The sequence below is a fragment of the Schistocerca cancellata genome, chromosome 3 (genome assembly GCF_023864275.1).
Source record: "Schistocerca cancellata isolate TAMUIC-IGC-003103 chromosome 3, iqSchCanc2.1, whole genome shotgun sequence".
NCBI lineage: Eukaryota > Metazoa > Arthropoda > Insecta > Orthoptera > Acrididae > Schistocerca > Schistocerca cancellata.
This window is the reverse complement of record NC_064628.1, coordinates 882,350,005-882,371,774: the sequence shown is the minus strand read 5'-3', so window position 1 is coordinate 882,371,774 and position 21,770 is coordinate 882,350,005. Positions and strand designations below refer to the sequence as shown.

The 21,770-nt window shown below is 48.3% G+C and overlaps 1 pseudogene; it reads right to left on the bottom strand.

Moving 5' to 3' along the window:
* Positions 1-18,428: 18,428 nt before the first annotated feature.
* LOC126177504 (5S ribosomal RNA) lies at positions 18,429-18,546 on the bottom strand (annotated as a pseudogene).
* Between the last annotated feature and the right edge of the window lie 3,224 nt (positions 18,547-21,770).

Genomic DNA, 21,770 nt, shown 5'->3' with positions numbered 1-21,770 from the left:
AAGTAATTCGATATTTGTATTTTACAAGAAAACCTTAAACCCTTATTTACTGCCATTCCTGGCGACTGATACCTTCTGTTGCGTTTGTGGCCACTTACCTTTTAATGTTTCAACATCTGTAAGTTGTAATTGCAGCGAGTTCTTAAACATTCTTAATTTTATTACTATTCTTGGCGTGTAAGGCCTTCAGCCATGATCACAGTGGCTTGTTTTCTTTTTTTAAAAAAGAAAACATTATCTTTATCTGTATTTTATGATAATTTGCTAAATTGTAAAGCACTGAAAACACTATTATTTACACAGTTCATTAACAAGGTGTGGTATTTTTTTATTTATTGTTGAGTCTCGAATTACTGTTTTAAAAATAAATGTGTGTAACTGTAAAAGGCAACCAATAGTAACTAATACCCGCCCACAATCGTAACCGAATCCTGCCTTCCCTTTACCACCAGGTGATTGCGAAATGGAAATGCCGAGCAACAAGCACAGGCAAATGCAGACATGTATTGACGAAGTGGGAATGTCGAGCATTGTGGACGCTTGTTGCAAAAAAATCGCATGAAGGCGGAAGGAACCACTAGTGAGTTCCAGAGAGCCACCAGCAGTTTAGGTAGCGTATTGACTGTGAGTGGGGAGTTGAAAATAACGGGGCAAAACGATCAAGGCCACACATTTGTGTAGTGAATACTAATCGACTCTAGAAGCGGTGCAAAGAGCAACGCTACTTGTCAGTATGTGATTGGAGAAGAGTAATGTAAAGTGATGAAGCGCACTGAATCCTGTGGCAGTCCATTGTAAGGTTTTTGGTTTGGCGAATACCTGGGAAATCATACCTGCCACGATTTTTAAAAAATTTTTTGAAGGCTGGGTATTCTAGAATAGCGTCTCACCTCAGCAACAAAAATATCCTCAACAAATCACAGTTTGCGTTTCAGAAGGGTGATTCTATTGAGAATGCTTTCACATGTTCACTTCACGGATTTTACAGGCATTAAAAAATAAAATAGCGCCGTTTGATGTTTTCTGCGACCTATCTAAGTGACGTGATTGTATGAATCGCGATATTTTCTTATAGCTGACAGTGTAACCGAATACGTAACGTTTAATCGAACCGTAACGATACGAGAAATTGTACTTGCTAATTCTGTTAATATAGTCTGAGAACATAATTCCGACTGCGGGAGAAATCACGGTTCAATCTTGTGTCCATTATTGTTCCTCTTATATGTAAACGATCTTTCGCCTAATATACAAGAAGAAGAATTAGTTCTCTTTACAGATGACAACAGTATTGTAATCGCTCCACGCATAGATACAGAAACAGAAGGAATTGTAAACAAAGTTCCAGAAAGTATCATTGACTGGTTTTCTGCAAATGGTCTCACCCTCAATTTCCAAATTCGCATTATATTGTTCTGAACATGTAGGGATACTACACCAATGATAAGTGCAACGGATGGTATGTAAATTGTAAGTAGGATGGAAACTTCAAAATTCTCAGGTGTCCACATTGATGAGAATTTAAATCAGAAAAAATTACGTCTTGGAACACCTAAAACGACTTAATTCAGCCACATTTGCACTTAGAATCATTGCAAATCTTGCCGAGAGACAGACCAGTAGGTTGACATATTTTACTGAATAATATCGTATGGAATAATTTTATGAGGTCGAAAACGCGCCGTAAAAATAATATGTGGTGTTTATCAACGATCATCTCGTAAACATTAGTTTAAGGAGTTGGGCAGTCTGCTTACTCACTGCTTCACAGTACATTTATCTCCTAATGAAGTCTGTTGTAAATAAACCACTGCAATTCAAAGGGAACAATGACGTACGTCATTATAGAAGGAAAAATGACATTCATTACTCCACATTAAGATTGTTCTTAGTACAGAAAGGACAGCACAATGATTCAACAAAAAATTTTGGTGACTTACCCAGTGACATAAAATGTCTGACACACAGCAGAGTAAAATCTGAGAACAAAGGGAACAAGTTTCTCCTCGACAACTCTTATTTCGTAGAATTTCTGTTATAGTAATGTATAAAAGGTGGTGGGTAGGACTCACTAACTCAGGACATCTACGTATCTTTTTTCTCTTTTTGGAAAAATACTTAGAAATGTTCAGAATATAACAATATCTACAAATTAATTTGCGATGTGAATGTAAAATGACTCGTTCCACATCATGACGATCTGCCGCGCAAAATGATCAATGGAAGATGAAATTAACTAACTAATTAACTGTGTAGTCCCGACAGGGAATTACGAGGAGGGGGTGTTACGGTATGAAGTTGTTTTTCTGGTTCGTGTACGGTTCCCTTACTGCACTTAAGAAAACGCGTGCGTAAGGTTCAAATGGTTCAAATGGCTCTAAGCACTATGGGATTTAATATCTTAGGTCATCAATCCCCTAGACTTAGAACAATTTAAACCTAAGGACATCACACACTTAGAACTACTTAAACCTAAGGACATCATACACATCCAAGTCCGAGGTAGGATTCGAACCTGCGACCGTAGCGGCAAGACGGTTCCGGACTGAAGCGCCTAGAACCACTCGGCCACAGAGGTTGGCCGTGCGTAAGGAGACGAGCAAATTCTACAGCACATTGTACTGAGTATAGTTGAGGAGCAATTTGGAGACGATCATTGCTTCTGTCAGCATGACAATTGACTCAGTCCTAGGGCAAAATCTGCGAGGCAGTACTTCCTGAAATAGACTGGCCTGCCCGTGGTCTGATCCTGAATTCAGTGGGTCACTGCTAGGACGAATTAGAAAGTCGACTTCGGTACAGACCCGAGCGACCAACAACACTACTTCTCTGGTTTCTGCTCTTGGGGATTAATGGGCAACTATTCCTCCACAGACAGACAGATACCTCACTAAAAGTGTCCCCAAAAAGGTCGTGATAAAAGTAAAGGGCGGGCATATACCTTGTTAATACCATCTAAAAGATGTCCTGATACTTTTGATCCGATCGCGTACGCTTTGAAACAAATAAAATTTTATGAATACGCTTTGTGTCTCAACTCTTTGTCTGATTCTAGTAGAGAAGCGCTTGTAACGTTTCGTACTGACACATCAACGCCTCGCCGTCGGCTTGTAGCAGTGATTTTTCTAAACGATTATCATCGCAAAAGGCCGCCATGAAACAAGGCCCTGAAAGAAAGAATCGTTCGCATTCTGAAACGTTCGATTTGGAAACGCTATACACTGTTGCGATATTTTTAAGAACTGCACCGTCTCACGTGCTGCCTTTTATTTTCTGTCCTTGGTGTAGGCTCGTACTGTCGCCCAGCGGGAATCTTCCACGCAACTTGCGTCAATTCCGGGCGGTCTCGAGATAACACGTCGGGCTTCTCGCCAATCAGCCCAACACGAGTTGTCGCCGTTGAAGGCGGTTATTTTCCACGGCCTTCACCCTGCTGGCCAATGGCTTCAGCTCTGCTGGCCAGTGGCTTCAGCGCAGTTCTAACGTTAACCATCTCCGACACTGGTAGACATGTACGCTGGGTGACTAAGGCAGTTGGACGGCTATGGTGTCAATCAGAAATATGAACAAGATGAGGCGTATAAAAATGAAAGCTTTCGTAATTGCCCAGATGAGAAAGTTCCATGATGAAGAAGAGAATTTGGCAATGCGTCTGAAGTGCGACGTTACATCCCTGCAGTGTTGCCCTCCTGAGCATCCTACCTTCTTCAAGGCCTCACACACACACACACACACACACACACACACACACACATTATTTGTTCTACTCATTTATAGAAACAACAAACGGTTCAAATGGCTCTGAGCACTATGGGACTTAACTGTTGAAGTCACCAGTCCCCTAAAACTTAGAACTACTTAAACCTAACTAACGTGGTTGTAAAACTGTTGGAAGCTGTCAGAAAACGTTTCTTGTGGAATCACTCGAAGCATCGTAGTCACGCGTCGTTGGGCATCCGCAGTGTCTGTGCTCAACTCTCTCGCTCACAGCAACGTTATTGTTGTCTGCTCTACTCCTTATTCTCCATGTTTGGCGCTGGAAGACTTCTTTTTGTTTCTCTACTTTAAATTAGCCCTGAAAAGCTCGCGTTTCGCAGACGTTGGGCGTTATCACGGTGCTTCGAGTGATAACACAAGACGCGTATGCTCACATTTTCCAACAGCTTTACAGCTGATGTCACAAGCGCGTTGCAGGCCAGTAAAGGTGTTTTGTTTGTAACTCTTGATTCCTGTTGCACTACCACCGCTGGGCGCCACTTTCGCCATCTCACAGCGCAGACGGCTCAGTATGAGACGAAAGTCGGATCTCATGGGGCGAGTGTCGGAATCACAGTCTGCAAACACGCTGGGGGGCGCCTGGATGATGGCCTTGCCTCGCTTAAAGCCGTTGACAAATGGCTCTGAGCACTATGGGATCTGAGGTCATCAGTCCCTTAAAACTTAGAACTACTTAAACCTAAGGACATCACACACAGCCATGCCCGACGCAGGATTCGAACCTGCGACCGTAGCGGTCGCGCGTTTCCAGACTGTAGCGCCTATAGAAACAACAGCGAACGCTAAATGCTAGACATACAACAGAACCTTTTCGCAAAATCAAAATACGTGAACATAACTCCGTTTCTATCCGCCTTCGTAAGCCAGGAAGAGGCAGTGGCAGGATTGTACAACGTGCCCGCGTTGTAAAGAGCCATTGGCCACTCTTTCCGTTTACATCTCAAAACTCCCGTGATGTGAGAGTAAAGGTCGGTCACTGTTGGCAACGTGTTTTTCTCACATTCTTAAAAGCACACTGAAACGGAAGAAACAGAAAAGGACTTCACGCTAACACCGTGTAACATCGCCGCTATTCTTGATAATAATGACTTCAGTTCGTCGAGAAAGAGAATTCACAAGGTTTTTGAGGTGTGTCATATACACTCCTGGAAATTGAAATAAGAACACCGTGAATTCATTGTCCCAGGAAGGGGAAACTTTATTGACACATTACTGGGGTCAGATACATCACATGATCACACTGACATAAAAACAGGCAAATAGACACAGGCAACAGAGGACGCACAATGTCGGCACTAGTACAGTGTATATCCACCTTTCGCAGCAATGCAGGCTGCTATTCTCCCATGGAGACGATCGTAGAGATGCTGGATGTAGTCCTGTGGAACGGCTTGCCATGCCATTTCCACTTGGCCCCCCCTGCGGGTCCGGGGATTAGAATAGGCCCGAGGTATTCCTGCCTGTCGTAAGAGGCGACTAAAAGGAGTCCATCCCCCTCACGGGGGTAGTTAGCGCCTGCGTCCGGAGACGGACGGTTCCACGACCTATAATTGTGGTCTTTCTGGTTTTTCACTTCTCGTTTCTTCCTTCCTTTTGTTGGTTCCTTTCTTTGCTCTTCTCCACCTCACTGTCTTCCTTACTCTTTCCCTTGACTTCTCCTTGCCTTCTCATTGCCTTTTTCTCCTTGCCTTCTCATTGCCTTCTCATTGCCTTTTTCTCCTTGCCTTCTCATTGCCTTCTTCTCCTTGCCTTCTCATTGCCTTCTTCTCCTTGCCTTCTCATTGCCTTCTTCTCCTTGCTTTCTCATTGCCTTCTTCTCCTTGCCTTCTCTGGTCTCCGCCTCGGCGTTTGAGACAGTCTGTCCTCTTTCTCCCTCTCTCTCTTCTTTTTCCTTTTCTTCCTTCCTCCCTGTGCGTGCCTGAAGGCCGACCCACGCGTTCGCACGCATAGCCGGTGACGGGGTAACGCGTAAGTCCCCGCCCTGGGTAGACATGTAAGGCACGCGCGTACCCCCTGGTAAAGGCCAGGCCCGGGGAGGGGTGATTGCCTGAGCTGATACCTTCTGACCATGCCGATTGGTCCCTCCGTCTGTTTCTCGGGAGGTGTGACCTGAGGTGTAAACATTCACCTAAGGCGGGAGTGCCCTCTGAGAGGGTCCCCACAAGGAAGGAGCGCGCCATCGGAGACGCTGGCAATCATGGGGGATTCCTCCGCAATGGATTCTACTCCATCGCTTTCGACTTCTGCCCAAAAACGGAAACGTGACCAGCCACCAGTGACAAAAGTACTACCGCCTGCCCCACAGTTCCTCGTCGTTTCTCGATCTGAGGACGGAAAGGATTTTTCCTCTGTCAACCCTTTCGTTATCCAGAAGGGCGTAGATGCCATAGCCGGATCTGTCAAATCTTGTACCAGGTTGCGTAACGGTACCTTATTACTAGAAACTGAGAGTGCCTTTCAGGCACAAAAACTGCTTCGGGCCACACTCCTGTACACGTTCCCTGTCCGGGTGGAGGCCCACCGAACTTTGAATTCGTCTCGTGGTGTAGTCTATACTAGCTCCCTCGACGGACTGACTGACGAGGAGATTCAATCTTTCCTCGCTGAGCAGGGCGTGACGGCTGTCCATAGGGTCATGAAAAAGGTCAACAATGACCTTGTACCGACCCAGACACTTTTCTTGACCTTCGATAGTGTTAAGCTGCCATCGCGCATCAAGGCGGGCTACGAGGTTATTTCTGTTCGCCCCTATGTCCCGACACCTACGCGCTGCTACCAGTGTCAGCGTTTCAATCGCACTCGACAGTCTTCTTCCAATGCGGCTAAATGTGTCACTTGTGGCAGGGGTGCCCATGAGGGTGACTGTCCACCTCCGTCTCCTCGTTGTGTGAACTGTCAGGGTGACCATGCCGCATCCTCCCGCGACTGTCCTGTCTATAAGGACGAACGCTGTATCCAAGAAATTCGGGTCAAAGAGAAAGTGTCCACCTCGGCTGCTCGCAAGCTATTGGCTAGTAGGAAGCCCGCGCTGCTCCCAGCGGGGAAATACAGTACTGTCCTCGCCTCTCCTCGGAATACCAGGGAGGTAGTCACCCAGACATGCGATCTGACCTTCAGCACCACGGTCGTCCGTTCGGCCAGTGCTAAGATCGCGCGGTCGACGTCTCCTCTTCCTCCCATCACCCCACAGACACCAGCCCCTTCATCAGCTTCTGCTAAGACGAAGACCCCGAAGTGAGATGCACGGGCCTTCAAGAAGGAACCATCCCGTGCAGAATTCCTACGTTCCTCGACCTCCCAGCCTTCGACCGGTACTTCCACCAAACGTTCTTCCAAAAAGGCTCATAGGAAGCACAGTTCTCCTTCTCCGCCACAGCGCATTTCTTCTCCTGCGCCACCCAGCGGTTGCCGCCCCAGGCCGTCATCCGTTTCGCCTGGCCGCACCGCTGGTAGCCGTACATCTGGCCGTTCACCGGCGGAGGAAGCTCCCCCTCCCGGCCATCCTCCCGAGATGGCCGATGAACCTATGGACCCAATGGACGATGACTGTCCGCCTACTGAAAGCGGCGGCGGTGCTCGCTCGAAGCCATGCCCTCAGCGGCCTTCGAGGTGATCCCTTTTTTCATCTTCCTTTTCTTACGATGGCACTTATTCACTGGACTATTCGCAGCATTCGCTCCAACCGAGAGGACTTGAAGTTGCTGCTCCGCTTGCACCGTCCGCTCGTCGTAGCCCTCCAGGAAACGAAGCTACGCCCATGCGATCAAATTGCCTTGGCACACTACACCTCTGTGCGTTTTGACCTACCCCCTGTGGTAGGTGTCCCAGCTCATGGAGGGGTTATGTTGCTGGTCCGGGATGATATTTACTACGATCCCATCACGTTGCACACCGGCCTGCAGGCAGCTGCCATCCGCATTACTCTCCCCACTTTTACGTTTTCCTTTTGTAACGTTTACACTCCATCGTCATCTGCCGTTACCAGGGCAGACATGATGCAACTTATTGCTCAGCTACCTGCACCATTTTTGTTAACTGGAGACTTCAATGCCCACCATCCCCTTTGGGGCTCTCCAGCATCCTGCCCAAGGGGCTCCTTGTTAGCAGACCTTTTCAACCAGCTCAATCTTGTTTGCCTCAATACTGGCGCCCCTACTTTTCTTTCGGACACATCTCACACCTATTCCCATTTAGACCTCTCTATATGTACTCCCCAACTTGCACGCCGGTTTGAGTGGTATGCACTTGCTGATACATATTCGAGCGACCACTTCCCGTGTGTTATCCATCTCCTGCAGCATACTCCCTCTCCGTGCTCCTCTAGTTAGACCATCTCCAAGGCAGACTGGGGGCTCTTCTCTTCCAGGGCGACCTTTCAGGATCAAACCTTCACAAGCTGCGATCGTCAGGTCGCACACTTCACGGAAGTCATTCTCGCTGCTGCTGAATATTCCATCCCTCACCCTACTTCTTCTCCACGTCGCGTACCGGTCCCCTGGTGGACCGCAGCATGTAGAGACGCTTTACGTGCTCGTCGACGTGCTTTACGCACCTTTAAACGCCACCCTACAGTGGCGAATTGTATTAATTATAAACGATTACGTGCTCGGTGTCGTCGTATTATTAAAGAAAGCAAGAAAGCCAGCTGGGCTGCTTTCACAAGCACCTTCAACAGTTTTACTCCTTCTTCTGTTGTCTGGGGTAGCCTGCGCCGGCTATCTGGCACTAAGGTCCACTCCCCAGTTTCTGGCTTGAAGGTCGCGAATGACGTCCTTGTGGCCCCTGAGGCTGTCTCCAATGCCTTCGGCCGCTTTTTCGCAGAGGTTTCGAGCTCCGCTCATTACCACCCTGCCTTCCTCCCCCACAAACAGGCAGAGGAGGCTAGGCCACCTGACTTCCGCTCCTCGAATTGTGAAAGTTATAATGCCCCATTCACCATGCGGGAACTCGAAAACGCACTTGGCCGATCACGGTCCTCCGCTCCAGGGCCTGATTCTATTCATATTCAGATGCTGAAGAACCTTTCTCCTGCGGGTAAAGGTTTTCTTCTTCGTACATACAATCGCATCTGGATTGAGGGACATGTTCCCGCATGCTGGCGCGAGTCTATTGTTGTCCCGATTCCTAAGCCGGGGAAGGACAAGCACTTGCCTTCCAGTTATCGACCTATCTCGCTTACCAGCTGTGTCTGTAAAGTGATGGAGCGAATGGTTAACTCTCGATTGGTTTGGCTGCTCGAGTCTCGACGCCTACTTACCAATGTACAATGTGGATTTCGTAGGCGCCGCTCTGCTGTTGACCATCTGGTTACCTTGTCGACCTTCATTATGAATAACTTCTTGCGGAAGCGCCCGACCGCGGCTGTGTTCTTTGATTTGGAGAAGGCTTACGACACCTGATGGAGGGCGGGCATTCTCCGCACCATGCATACATGGGGCCTTCGCGGTCGCCTCCCTCTTTTTATTCGTTCCTTTTTAATGGATCGACAGTTCAGGGTACGTGTGGGTTCTGTCCTGTCCGACACCTTTCGCCAGGAGAATGGGGTGCCACAGGGCTCAGTTTTGAGCGTCGCTCTCTTCGCCATCGCGATCAATCCAATAATGGATTGCCTCCCAGCTGATGTATCAGGCTCCCTTTTCGTGGACGATTTTACCATCTATTGCAGCGCGCAGTGTACACGTGTCCTGGAGCGCTGTCTTCAGCGTTCTCTTGACCGTCTTTACTCCTGGAGTGTCGCCAATGGCTTCCGTTTTGCTGCCGAGAAGACGGTCTGTATTAACTTCTGGCGCTACAAAGAGTTTCTCCCACCGTCCTTACGACTCGGTCCCGTTGCTCTCCCAATCGTGGAGACAACCAAATTTTTAGGCCTTACATTTGACAGGAAACTTAGCTGGTCTCCACATGTGTCATATTTGGCCGCCCGTTGTACCCGTTCTTTAAATGTCCTCCGTGTTCTCAGTGGTATGTCGTGGGGAGCGGATCGAACTGTCCTACTTCGTCTATATCGGTCGATCGTCCGCTCCAAGCTGGATTATGGGAGCTTCGTATACTCCTCTGCACGGCCATCCATCTTACGCCGCCTCAACTCCATACAACATCGGGGTTTACGACTTGCGATCGGAGCATTTTATACTAGTCCCGTAGAGAGTCTTCATGCTGACGCTGGCGAATTGCCACTCACCTACCGGCGCGATATACTGCTTTGTCGGTATGCCTGTCGGCTACTGTCAATGCCCGACCATCCGTCTTATCGTTCCTTTTTTGACGACTCTCTCGACGGTCAATACGGGTTGTATGTCTCTGCCCTGCTACCCCCTGGAGTTCGCTTTCGTCGCCTCCTTCAACACCTTAATTTTTCACTCCCTGCAACCTTTCGAGTGGGCGAGAGCCACACGCCACCTTGGCTCCAGGCTCAGGTCCGCGTTCACCTTGACCTCAGCTCGCTCCCAAAAGAGGTTACCCCCGGTTCGGTCTACCACTCCCGTTTTTTGGAACTTCGTTCGAAGTTCATCAACATGACTTTCATTTATACAGATGGCTGTAAGACCAATGACGGGGTCGGGTGTTCCTTTATTGTCGGGGCACAAAGTTTCAAATACCGGCTCCATGGCCATTGTTCGGTCTTCACAGCTGAGCTCTTTGCCCTCTACCAGGCTGTTCTTTACATCTGCCACCACCGACATTCTGCTTATGTCATCTGCTCCGACTCCCTGAGCGCCATCCAGAGCCTCAGTGATCCGTACCCGGTTGACCCTTTCGTACACCGGATCCAACGCTCTCTTCAGCAGCTGGTGGACGTCGGTTCTCCGGTTAGCTTTATGTGGGTTCCTGACCATGTCGGTATCCCTGGGAACGAAGCTGCAGATGTCGCGGCCAAGGCTGCGGTCCTCCAGCCTCGGACAGCTTCTTGTTGTGTCCCTTCGTCCGATTTTAGCAGGGTCATTTGTCGGCGCATTGTGTCGCTGTGGCATGCCGATTGGGCTGCACTTACAGACAACAAGCTTCGGGCCATAAAACCTCTTCCCGTGGCTTGGACGTCCTCCTCACGCCCTTCTCGGCGGGAGGAGGTAGTTTTGGCCCGGTTAAGAATTGGACACTGCCGGTTCAGCCATCGCCATCTGCTGACGGCTGCGCCAGCGCCGTTCTGCCCATGTGGGCACTTGCTGACGGTTCGACACATTTTAATGTCCTGTCCATATTTTAACACTCTGCGTCTAGATCTTAACCTGCCAAGTACTTTCGATGCCATTTTAGCGGATGACCCACGAGCAGTTGCTCGTGTTCTTCGTTTTATCAATTTGACAAACCTCTCTCAGGACATTTGATGATGCTGTTTTTTAATCCTATGCCTGTCAGTCTCTCTTATCGTGTTTTCCCTTTTAGTTGTTGTTGTCCACTTGTGCCTCGCGGTGCATTCTTAGAGTAGTCAGGGCGCTAATGACCATTGAAGTTGTGCGCCCTAAAACCACAAAAAAAAAAAAAAAAAATTCCACTTGGCGCCTCAGTTCGACCAACGTTCGTGCTGGACGTGCAGACCGCGTGAGACGACGCTTCATCCAGTTCCAAACATGCTCAATGGGGGACAGATCCGGAGATCTTGCTGGCCAGGGTAGTTGACTTACACCTTCTAGAGCACGTTGGGTGGCACGGGATACATGCGGACGTGCATTGTCCTGTTGGAACAGCAAGTTCCCTTGCCGGTCTAGGAATGGTAGAACGATGGGTTCGATGACGGTTTGGATGTACCGTGCACTATTCAGTGTCCCCTCGACGATCACCAGTGGTGTACGGCTAGTGTAGGAGGTCGCTCCCCACACCATGATGCCGGGTGTTGGCCCTGTGTGCCTCGGTCGTATGCAGTCCTGATTGTGGCGCTCACCTGCACGGCGCCAAACACGCATGCGGCCATCATTGGCACCAAGGCAGAAGCGACTCTCATCGCTGAAGACGACACGTCTCCATTCGTCCCTCCATTCACGCCTGTCGCGACACCACTGGAGGCGGGCTGCACGATGTTGGGGCGTGAGCGGAAGACGGCCTAACGGTGTGCGGGACCGTAGCCCAGCTTCATGGAGACGGTTGCGAATGGTCCTCGCCGATACCCCAGGAGCAACAGTGTCCCTAATTTGCTGGGAAGTGGCGGTGCGGTCCCCTACGGCACTGCGTAGGATCCTACGGTCTTGGCGTGCATCCGTGCGTCGCTGCGGTCCGGTCCCAGGTCGACGGGCACGTGCACCTTCCGCCGACCACTGGCGACAACATCGCTGTACTGTGGAGACCTCACGCCCCACGTGTTGAGCAATTCGGCGGTACGTCCACCTGGCCTCCCGCATGCCCACTATACGCCCTCGCTCAAAGTCCGTCAACTGCACATACGGTTCACGTCCACGCTGTCGCGGCATGCTACCAGTGTTAAAGACTGCGATGGAGCTCCGTATGCCACGGCAAACTGGCTGACACTGACGGCGGCGGTGCACAAATGCTGCGCAGCTAGCGCCACTCGACGGCCAACACCGCGGTTCCTGGTGTGTCCGCTGTGCCGTGCGTGTGATCATTGCTTGTACAGCCCTCTCGCAGTGTCCGGAGCAAGTATGGTGGGTCTGACACACCGGTGTCAATGTGTTCTTTTTTCCATTTCCAGGAGTGTATAATTGGAGAGTTATTCATTCACGATTAGATACCGTTTCCTTTTAAATTTTGAGTTATCTGTCTTCTGACCGGTTCTATGTGGCCCGCCATGAGTTCCTCTCCTGTGCCAACCTCTTCATCTCAGAGTAGCACTTTCAACCGACGTCCTCAATTATTTGCTGGATGTATTTCGGTCTCTGTCTTCCTCTACCGCTCCCTCTAGTGCCGTCGAGGGTATTCCCTCATACAGTAAAACATTTCCTATCATCCTGTCCCTTCTCCGTGTCAGTGTTTTCCACCAGTTCCTGTCTTCCCCAATACTGCGAAGAAACTCCTTATCAGTCAACGTTCTTCTGTAGCACCCTATGTCAAACATTAGTTTAAACATTTGTCATAACGTTGTACAAGCTTTTGTATCCCTAAGTCACTGACATATGCTACCTGTGGGGATAACCATTCTTTCTTTCAGCCAACGGCCTTGCACCGCAGGTAATACCTGTTCCTGTCAGGTTACCAAAGTTAGAGTCGTGCTTGGATAACACTTGGTTGGGTCAGCGTCTGGGTCTGCCAAATGTTGGCTAGCAGGTGCACTCAGCCCTTGTGAGGCCAGCTGAGGAGCTACTTCATTGAGAAGTAGCGGCACCGGTCTCAAAAACTGACAACGGCTGGTAGAGCGGTGTGCTGACCATATGCCCCTCCGTATCTGGACACCTGGCTGAAAATGACGTACATCTACATCTACATCCATACTCCGCAAGCCACCTCACGGTGTGTGGCGGAGTGTACCTTCAGTAACTCTATCGGTTCTCCCTTCTATTCCAGTCTCGTATTGTTCGTGGAAAGAAGGATTGTCGGTATGCCTCTGTGTGGGCTCTAATCTCTCTGATTTTATCCTCATGGTCTCTTCGCGAGATATACGTAGGAGGGAGCAATATACTGCTTGACTCTTCGATGAAGGTATGTTCTCGAAACTTTAACAAAAGCCCGTACCGAGCTACTGAGCGTCTCTCCTGCAGAGTCTTCCACTGGAGTTTATCTATCATATCCGTAACGCTTTCGCGATTACTAAATGATCCTGTAACGAAGCGCGCTGCTCTCCGTTGGATCTTCTCTATGTTTTGTATCAACCCTATCTGGTACGGATCCCACACTGCTGAGCAGTATTCAAGCAGTGGGCGAACAAGCGTACTGTAACCTACTTCCTTTGTTTTCGGATTGAATTTCCTTAGGATTCTTCCAATGAATCTCAGTCTGGCATCTGCTTTACCGACGATCAACATTATATGATCGTTCCATTTTAAATCACTCCTAATGCGTACTCCCAGATAATTTATGGAATTAACTGCTTCCAGTTGCTGACCTGCTATTTTGTAGCTAAATGATAAAGGATCTATCTTTCTGTGTATTCGCAGCACATTACACTTGTCTACATTGAGATTCAATTGCCATTCCCTGCACCATGCGTCAATACGCTGCAGATCCTCCTGCATTTCAGTACAATTTTCCATAGTTACAACCTCTCGATACACCACAGCATCATCTGCAAAAAGCCTCAGTGAACTTCCGATGTCATCCACAACGTCATTTATGTATATTGTGAATAGCAATGGTCCTATGACACTCCCCTGCGGCAAACCTGAAATCACTCTTACTTCGGAAGACTTCTCTGCATTGAGAATAACATGCTGCGTCCTGTTATCTAGGAACTCCTCAATCCAATCACACAATTGGTCTGATAGTCCATATGCTCTTACTTTGTTCATTAAACGACTGTGGGGAACTGTATCGAACGCCTTGCGGAAGTCTCGTGGACGAATAGCGCGAGCTGGGTTTCACATGACCGTCTTTTTCGAAACCCATGCTGATTCCTACAGAGTAGATTTCTAGTCTCCAGAAAAGTCATTATACTCGAACACAATACGTGTTCCAAAATTCTACAATGTACAAGTTCGTGGCGCCGTTCATCGGTAATACTGGAATTCAGTATGGTGTTGGTCCACCCTTACCCTTGATGACAGCTTCCACTCTTGCAGGCATACGTCCAATCAGGTGCTGGAAGGTTTCTTGGGGAATGGCAGCAAATTTTTAGGGAGTGCTGCACTGAGGAGAGGTATCGATGTCGGTCGGAGAGACCAGGCACGAAATCGGCGCTCCAGAACATCCCAAAGGTGTTCTATAGCATTCAAACCACGACTCTGTGCAGGCCAGTCCATTACAGGGTTGTCGTTTAACCACTCCGCCACAGGCCGTGCATTATGAACAGGTGCTCCATCGTGCCGAAAGATGCAATCACCATCCCCGAATTGCTCTTCAACAGTGGGAAGCAAGAAAATGCTTACAACATCAATATAGGCCTGCGCTGTGATAGTGCCACGCAAAACGACAAGAGGTGCAAGCCCCCTCCATGAAAACCACCACCACACCATAACACCACCGCCTCCGAATTTCATTGTTGGCACCACGCACGCTGGTAGATGACGTTCACCGGGCATGCAACATACCCACACGCTGCCATCGGATCGCCACAATAAGTACCGTGATTCGTCACTCCACAGAATGTTTTTCCACTGTTCAATCGTCCAATGTTTACGCTCCTTACAGCAACCAAGGCGTCGTTTGGCATTTACCGGCGAGATGTGTGCCTTATGAGCAGCCGCTCGAACATTAAAAATGGTTCAAATGGCTCTGAGCACTATGCGACTTGACTTCTGAGGTCATCAGTCGCCTAGACCTTAGAACTAATTAAACCTAACTAATCTAAAGACATCACAGACATCCATGCCCGAGGCAGGATTCGAACCTGCGACCGTAGCGGTCGCTCGGTTCCAGACTGTAGCGACCAGAACCGCACGGCCACTCCGGCCGGCTCTCGAGCATTAAATCCAAGTTTTTGCACCTCCCGCCTAACTGTTATAGTATTTCCAGTGGATCCTGATGCAGTTTGGAAGTCCTGTGTGATGGTCTGTATTGTCTACCTATTACACATTACGACCCTCTTCAACTGTCGGCGGTCTATGTCAATGAACAGACGAAATTGGCTTTTGTGCTGTACTTGTCCCTTCAAGTTCCTACTTCACTATCACATCGGAAACAGTGGACCTAAGGATGTTTAGGAATGTGGAAATATCGCGTACAGACGTATGACTCAAGTGACACCCAATGACCTGACCACGTTCGAAGTCTGTGAGTTCTGCGGAGCGCCCCATTCTGCTCTCTCACGATGTCTAATGACTACTGAGGTCGCCGATATGGAGTATCAATAAATTAGTGGGCTCTAACAACAAAAGGTTACGAGAACAGGGTCTGATATACGAATGAAATAGGTTAGTTATAGGTGTTACACATGAAATGTTTGTAATTATTACATCTACATCTACATCTACATCCATACTCCGCAAGCCACCTGACGGTGCGTGGCGGAGGGTACCTTCAGTACCTCTATCGGTTCTCCCTCCTATTCCAGTCTCGTATTGTTCGTGGAAAGAAGGATTGTCGGTATGCCTCTGTGTGGGCTCTAATCTCTCTGATTTTATCCTCATGGTCTCTTCGCGAGATATACGTAGGAGGGAGCAATATACTGCTTGACTCTTCGGTGAAGGTATGTTCTCGAAACTTTGACAAAAGCCCGTACCGAGCTACTGAGCGTCTCTCCTGCAGAGTCTTCCACTGGAGTTTATCTATCATCTCCGTAACGCTTTCGCAATTACTAAATGATCCTGTAACGAAGCGCGCTGCTCTCCGTTGGATCTTCTCTATGTCTTGTATCAACCCTATCTGGTACGGATCCCACACTGCTGAGCAGTATTCAAGCAGTGGGCGAACAAGCGTACTGTAACCTACTTCCTTTGTTTTCGGATTGAATTTCCTTAGGATTCTTCCAATGAATCTCAGTCTGGCATCTGCTTTACCGACAATCAACATTATATGATCATTCCATTTTAAATCACTCCTAATGCGTACTCCCAGATAATTTATGGTATTAACTGCTTCCAGTTGCTGACCTGCTATTTTGTAGCTAAATGATAAAGGAAATTGTTGTTACAATACCTCTTACACAAGAAAACGCAGTTACAAATTTCAGGACTGATTTGACTGGGCGTGGACACGACTCAGTTGTTAAGGGGATGGAGGAGGTAAAAGAATCTTCTCAACACTCTTCGTGGTCATTCGTCACGTGGTGATGTCGGTCGGTACGGCACCTCGCCTCAGGCTGTCCAGTGGAGAGTCCACTGCTGCCTTCCGTGTTCAGGCCCAGATCGCTCACTTCATCTTGTAGATTGCCTGGCCAAAGCTGTGATGTCACAGTGTCGGGAGGTTGATGTAGGCGACGTTTGTCCTCCTTGTCACCACACTCTAAAAAAAAAAAAAAAAAAAAAAAAAACTAAACGCCGTCCGAACTGGCCTTGGAAGGCCCAGGGGCACCGACCGGCCGCCATGTCATCCTCAGACCACAGGCCTCACTAGATGCAGACATGGCAGGGCATGTGGTCAGCACGTCGCTCTCCCGGCCGTATGTCAGTTTACGAGACTGGAGCCATGCAGAGTGGCTGCGCGTTTACGAGGTGCTTCTCGACGTAATCGCCCTGCAAACGTACACATTTTTCACAACGCTGACGCCATGATTCCATGGCAGCGGCGGAGGCTTCTTTAGGAGTCTGTTTTGACCACTGGAAAATCGCTGAGGCAATAGCAGCACGGCTGGTGAATGTGCGGCCACGGAGAGTGTCTTTCATTGTTGGAAAAAGCCAAAAGTCACTAGGAGCCAGGACAGGTGAGTAGGGAGCATGAGGAATCACTTCAAAGTTGTTATCACGAAGAAACTGTTGCGTAACGTTAGCTCGATGTGCGGGTGCGTTGTCTTGGTGAAACAGCACACGCGCAGCCTTTCCCAGACGTTTTTGTTGCAGTGCAGGAAGGAATTTGTTCTTCAAAACATTTTCGTAGGATGCACCTGTTACGCAATGGGTAAGGATTACGCCCTCGCTGTCCCAGAACATGGACAACATCATTTTTTCAGCACTGGCGGTTACCCGAAATTTTTTTGGTGGCGGTGAATCTGTGTGCTTCCATTGAGCTGAGTGGTGCTTTGTTTCTGATTGAAAAATGGCATCCACGTCTCATCCATTGTCATAACCGACGAAAAGAAAGTCCTATTCGTGCTGTCGTTGCACGTCAACATTGCTTGCAACATGCCACACGGGCAGCCGTGTGGTCGTCCGTCAGCATTCGTGGCACCCACCTGGATGACACTTTTCGCATTTTCAGGTCGTCATGCAGGATTGTGTGCACAGAACCCACAGAAATGCCAACTCTGGAGGCGATCTGTTCAACAGTCATTCGGCGATCCGCCAAAACAATTCTCTCCACTTTCTCGATCATGTCGTCAGACCGGCTTGTGCGAGCCCGAGGTTGTTTCGGTTTCGGTTTGTTGTCCCATGATGTTCTGCCTTCATTAAACTGTCGCACCCACGAACGCAGTTTCAACACATCCATAACTCCATCACCACATGTCTCCTTCAACTGTCGATGAATTCAATTGGTTTCACACCACGCAAATTCAGAAAACGAATGATTGTACGCTGTTCAAGTAAGGAAAACGTCGCCATTTTAAGTATTTAAAACAGTTCTCATTCTCGTCGCTGGCGGTAAAATTCCATCTGCCGTACTGTGCTGCCACCTCTGGGACGTATTGAGAATGAACGCGGCCTCATTTTAAAACAATGCGGATGTTTCTATCTCTTTCCAGTCCAGAGAAAAAAAATCGGAGGCCTTAGAACTTGAATGCAGCTTGTAGAGGCGCCATGACACTAATGTGCAGCCCCTCCCCACGGAGGTTCGAGTCCTCCCTCGGGCACAGGTGTGAGTGTTAGCGTTACTTTAAGAAGTGTTTAAGTCTAGGGACCGATGACCTCAGCAATTTGGTCCCTTAGGACTTAACACACATTTCTGAACGAGACCGGGGCCGCTACTTCTCAATCAAGTAGCTCCTCAGTTTGCCTCACAAGGGCTGAGTGCACCCCGCTTGCCGACAGCGCTCGGCAGACCGGATGGTCACCCATCCAAGTGCCAGCCCAGCCCGACAGCACTTAACTTCGGTGATCTGACGGGAACCGGTGTTACCACTGCGGCAAGGCCGTTGGCGTGTCCAACACACTCTAAGCTCACCAAACCGTTGAACTTTTCCTCCTCTCGTTGACTCAGGAATTGCTGTCTCTCTCTCACTGTAAAGGCTATACCGAGCGTCGATCGCACATAGTCTCGAAGTTGCTGTGAAAACAGCCGTATAACACTTGTTTGTAACGGCTATCTCTGTGTGGACCAAGACGGTCTCATGTTTGTGTTTTGTCTGGGAATCTTCTGACGTTCGTCTTTCTCGGAACTTGACAGTTGACAGTCAAAGCTGTTCCCAGAGTTTGTAGCAGATTGTTTCGCTGTTTGTTGCTGTGAAAGCATCCACACAATACTTCTTTGCGACGACTGTCTCTACGTGAGGCCTGGACAGTTTCGCGTTTGTGCTTCGCCGAAGAATCTGCTGGCGTCCGTGATTTACAAACAACCTCCTCACTGTCTAGCAAACATTTTTTGAAGTAGACTGACTTATTCTGTGGATCTTTAGTTTCACATGGCTCTCTGTGCGAATTGTTGGCGCTTTGTCTTCGCTCTGTCCCAGTTTCTGTGGGGTGCTGGAATTGTGGACACGTTCTCGCTTTCTCAGGCAGGTAACAACGGCTGCTGTGAGCCAAAAGCTTTACACGACTCCACGTGTGTATTCTTGGCGCTTTTGTGTCGACAATCCGTCCCAGTGGCTGCAGGGGTCCACCAGTTTTCGGCACGTTTCTCACTATCTCCCAGGCTTTTTGCACCGTGTCCAGTCGTAAACCGTCGGCATACCGACTGTGTTGGCGAACGTCAAAATTGCGCGTGCCGAGTTCAACGTTCTGGTGAAAGCTCTGAAACGATGGGACTTGTGCATACGGTATGTGGGCCCCAGTGTGGCATATGCGATACCAACGCGCTCCAGTGGCAGTTTCCGGTTGTATCTGGCTCGTAAATCACACTGTTCTTTTTCGAAATGGACTGGCGTAAAATTCCTGCTCCAATGGCAGTTTCCGGTTGTATCTGGCTCGTAAATCACAGTGTTCTTTTTCGAAATGGACGGGCGTAAAATCCTGTATTAACTCTTACTATGTACAAACCTCCCTTGTCCATGCTAGTCAGGTTGTTCTGTCTTTAGTAAACATAACTTCAATATCCGTGAAAATATTATAAGGCGAAAATGAAAGTACCATCTCCAGTCAATAAGGACATCCGCTTATAAAAGTTCCATTCCAGATAGTCAGACAAAAATTTACAATATTTCTCCACATAAGATATAAATTATTTAATCACTCTCACTTTTTAGCAGAACCCTAAGGTCATTCTTACTTGATCACTGTCCCAACTTAGTAGCAGAATGTCTACAACATGAGAATTACAAAGCTTGAAAGAAAAAAAGAACAAAATATCTTACTCCAGGTACTGCAGGGGTCTCTCTTAGATTAAGCCAATCGAACAAACTCACTTCTAAAATAGAGCACATTTATATTCACCTAACATCGAATATTGTAGTATATCTTCATATTAAACTAATACAAAAGTATCAGTACTATTAAAAACGCAAAGGTTAGAAAAAAATTATGGGACGCGAACCACCAATACATCATACATAACGTAAGATATCTGTGACGCTATTCATTGCGCTAAAGTGATGACGAATCTTGTATGAACGTACCTAGCTTATTACTATGTCCTAAAAGCTTCAGTCGTAGCGATATTACTAACTCAAATTTAATTATAAAAAATTGTACCAAGAACAATGCGTTTTTAATGGATCCTCAACATGCCGTTGGCTTCAAATTGCCTACTCTCGAAATACGATAATACGCAAGTTACAGTAATTATTTTACGACGAATATGACGTTTCTCGTCATCTCATTACAACGTATCATACAATTAATTCCGGGTTTTCGAGAGACCATTTGTTTGCTGGTGCTCAGAAACGGCATATATACAATGGAGCGTCAAAGAAGCTGGTATAGGCATGCGTATTCAAATACAAAAGATATGTAGACAGACAGAATACGGCGCAGCGGTCGGCGACGCCAATGTGAGACAACCAGTGTCTGGCGCAGTTGTCAGATCGGTAACTGCTTCTACAATGGCAGGTTATCAAGATTTAAGTCAGTTTGCAGGTGGTGTTACTGTATAGTCGGTGCACGAACGATGCGACACAGCGTCTCCGAGGTAGCGATGCAGTGGGGATTTTCCCGTATGACCATTTCACGAGTGTACCGTGAATATCAGGAATCCGGTAAAACATCAAATCTCAGACATCGCTGCTGCCGGAAGAAGATCCTGCGAGAACGGGGCAAACGACAACTGAAGAGAGTCCTTTAACGTGACAGAAGTGCAACCCTTCCGTAAATTGCTGCACATTTCAGTGCTGGAACATCAACAAGTGTCAGCGTGCGAAAGATTCAATGAAACATCATCGATATAGGCTTTCGAAGCCGAAGGCCCGCTCGTGTACCCTTGATGACTGCACGACACAAAATTTTATGCCTCGCCTGGGCCCATCAACACCGACATTGGACTGTTGATGACTGGTCGGACGACTCTCGTTTCAAGTTGTATCGAGCGGATGGACGTATAGGGATATGGAGACAACCTCATGGATGCATGGACTATGCATGTCAGCAGGGGTCTTTTCGAACTGGTGGACGCTCTGTAATGGTGTGGGGCGTTTGTAGTTGGAGAGATATGGGACCCCTGATACGTCTAGTTACGACTCTGACAAGTGACAGATACAGCATCCTGTCTGATCACCTGCATCCATTCATGTCCATTATGCTTTCTGACGGACTTGGGCAATTCCAGTAGGACAATGCGACACCCCACACGTCCAGAATTGCTACAGGGTGGCTCCTCGAACACTCCTCTGAGTTTAAAGTTTCCGCTGGAAACCAAACTCCCCAGACATGAACATTATTGAGCATATCTGGGATGCCTTGCAACGTGTTGTTCAGAAGAGATCTCCACTCTCTCGTACTCTTACGAATTTGTGGACAGCCCTGCAGGATTCGTTGTGTCAGTTCCCTCCAGCACTACTTCGTCGGCCCTCGGTAGCTGAGTGGTTAGCGCGACAAAATGTCAATCCTTAGGGCCCGGGCTCGATTCCTGGCTGTGTCGCAGATTTTCTCCGCTCAGGGTCTGGGTGTTGTGTTGTCCTAATCATCGTCATTTCATCCACATCTACGCGCAAGTCGCCGAAGTGGCGTCAAATCGAAAGAAGTGCACCCGGCGAACGGTCTACCCGACGGGAGGCC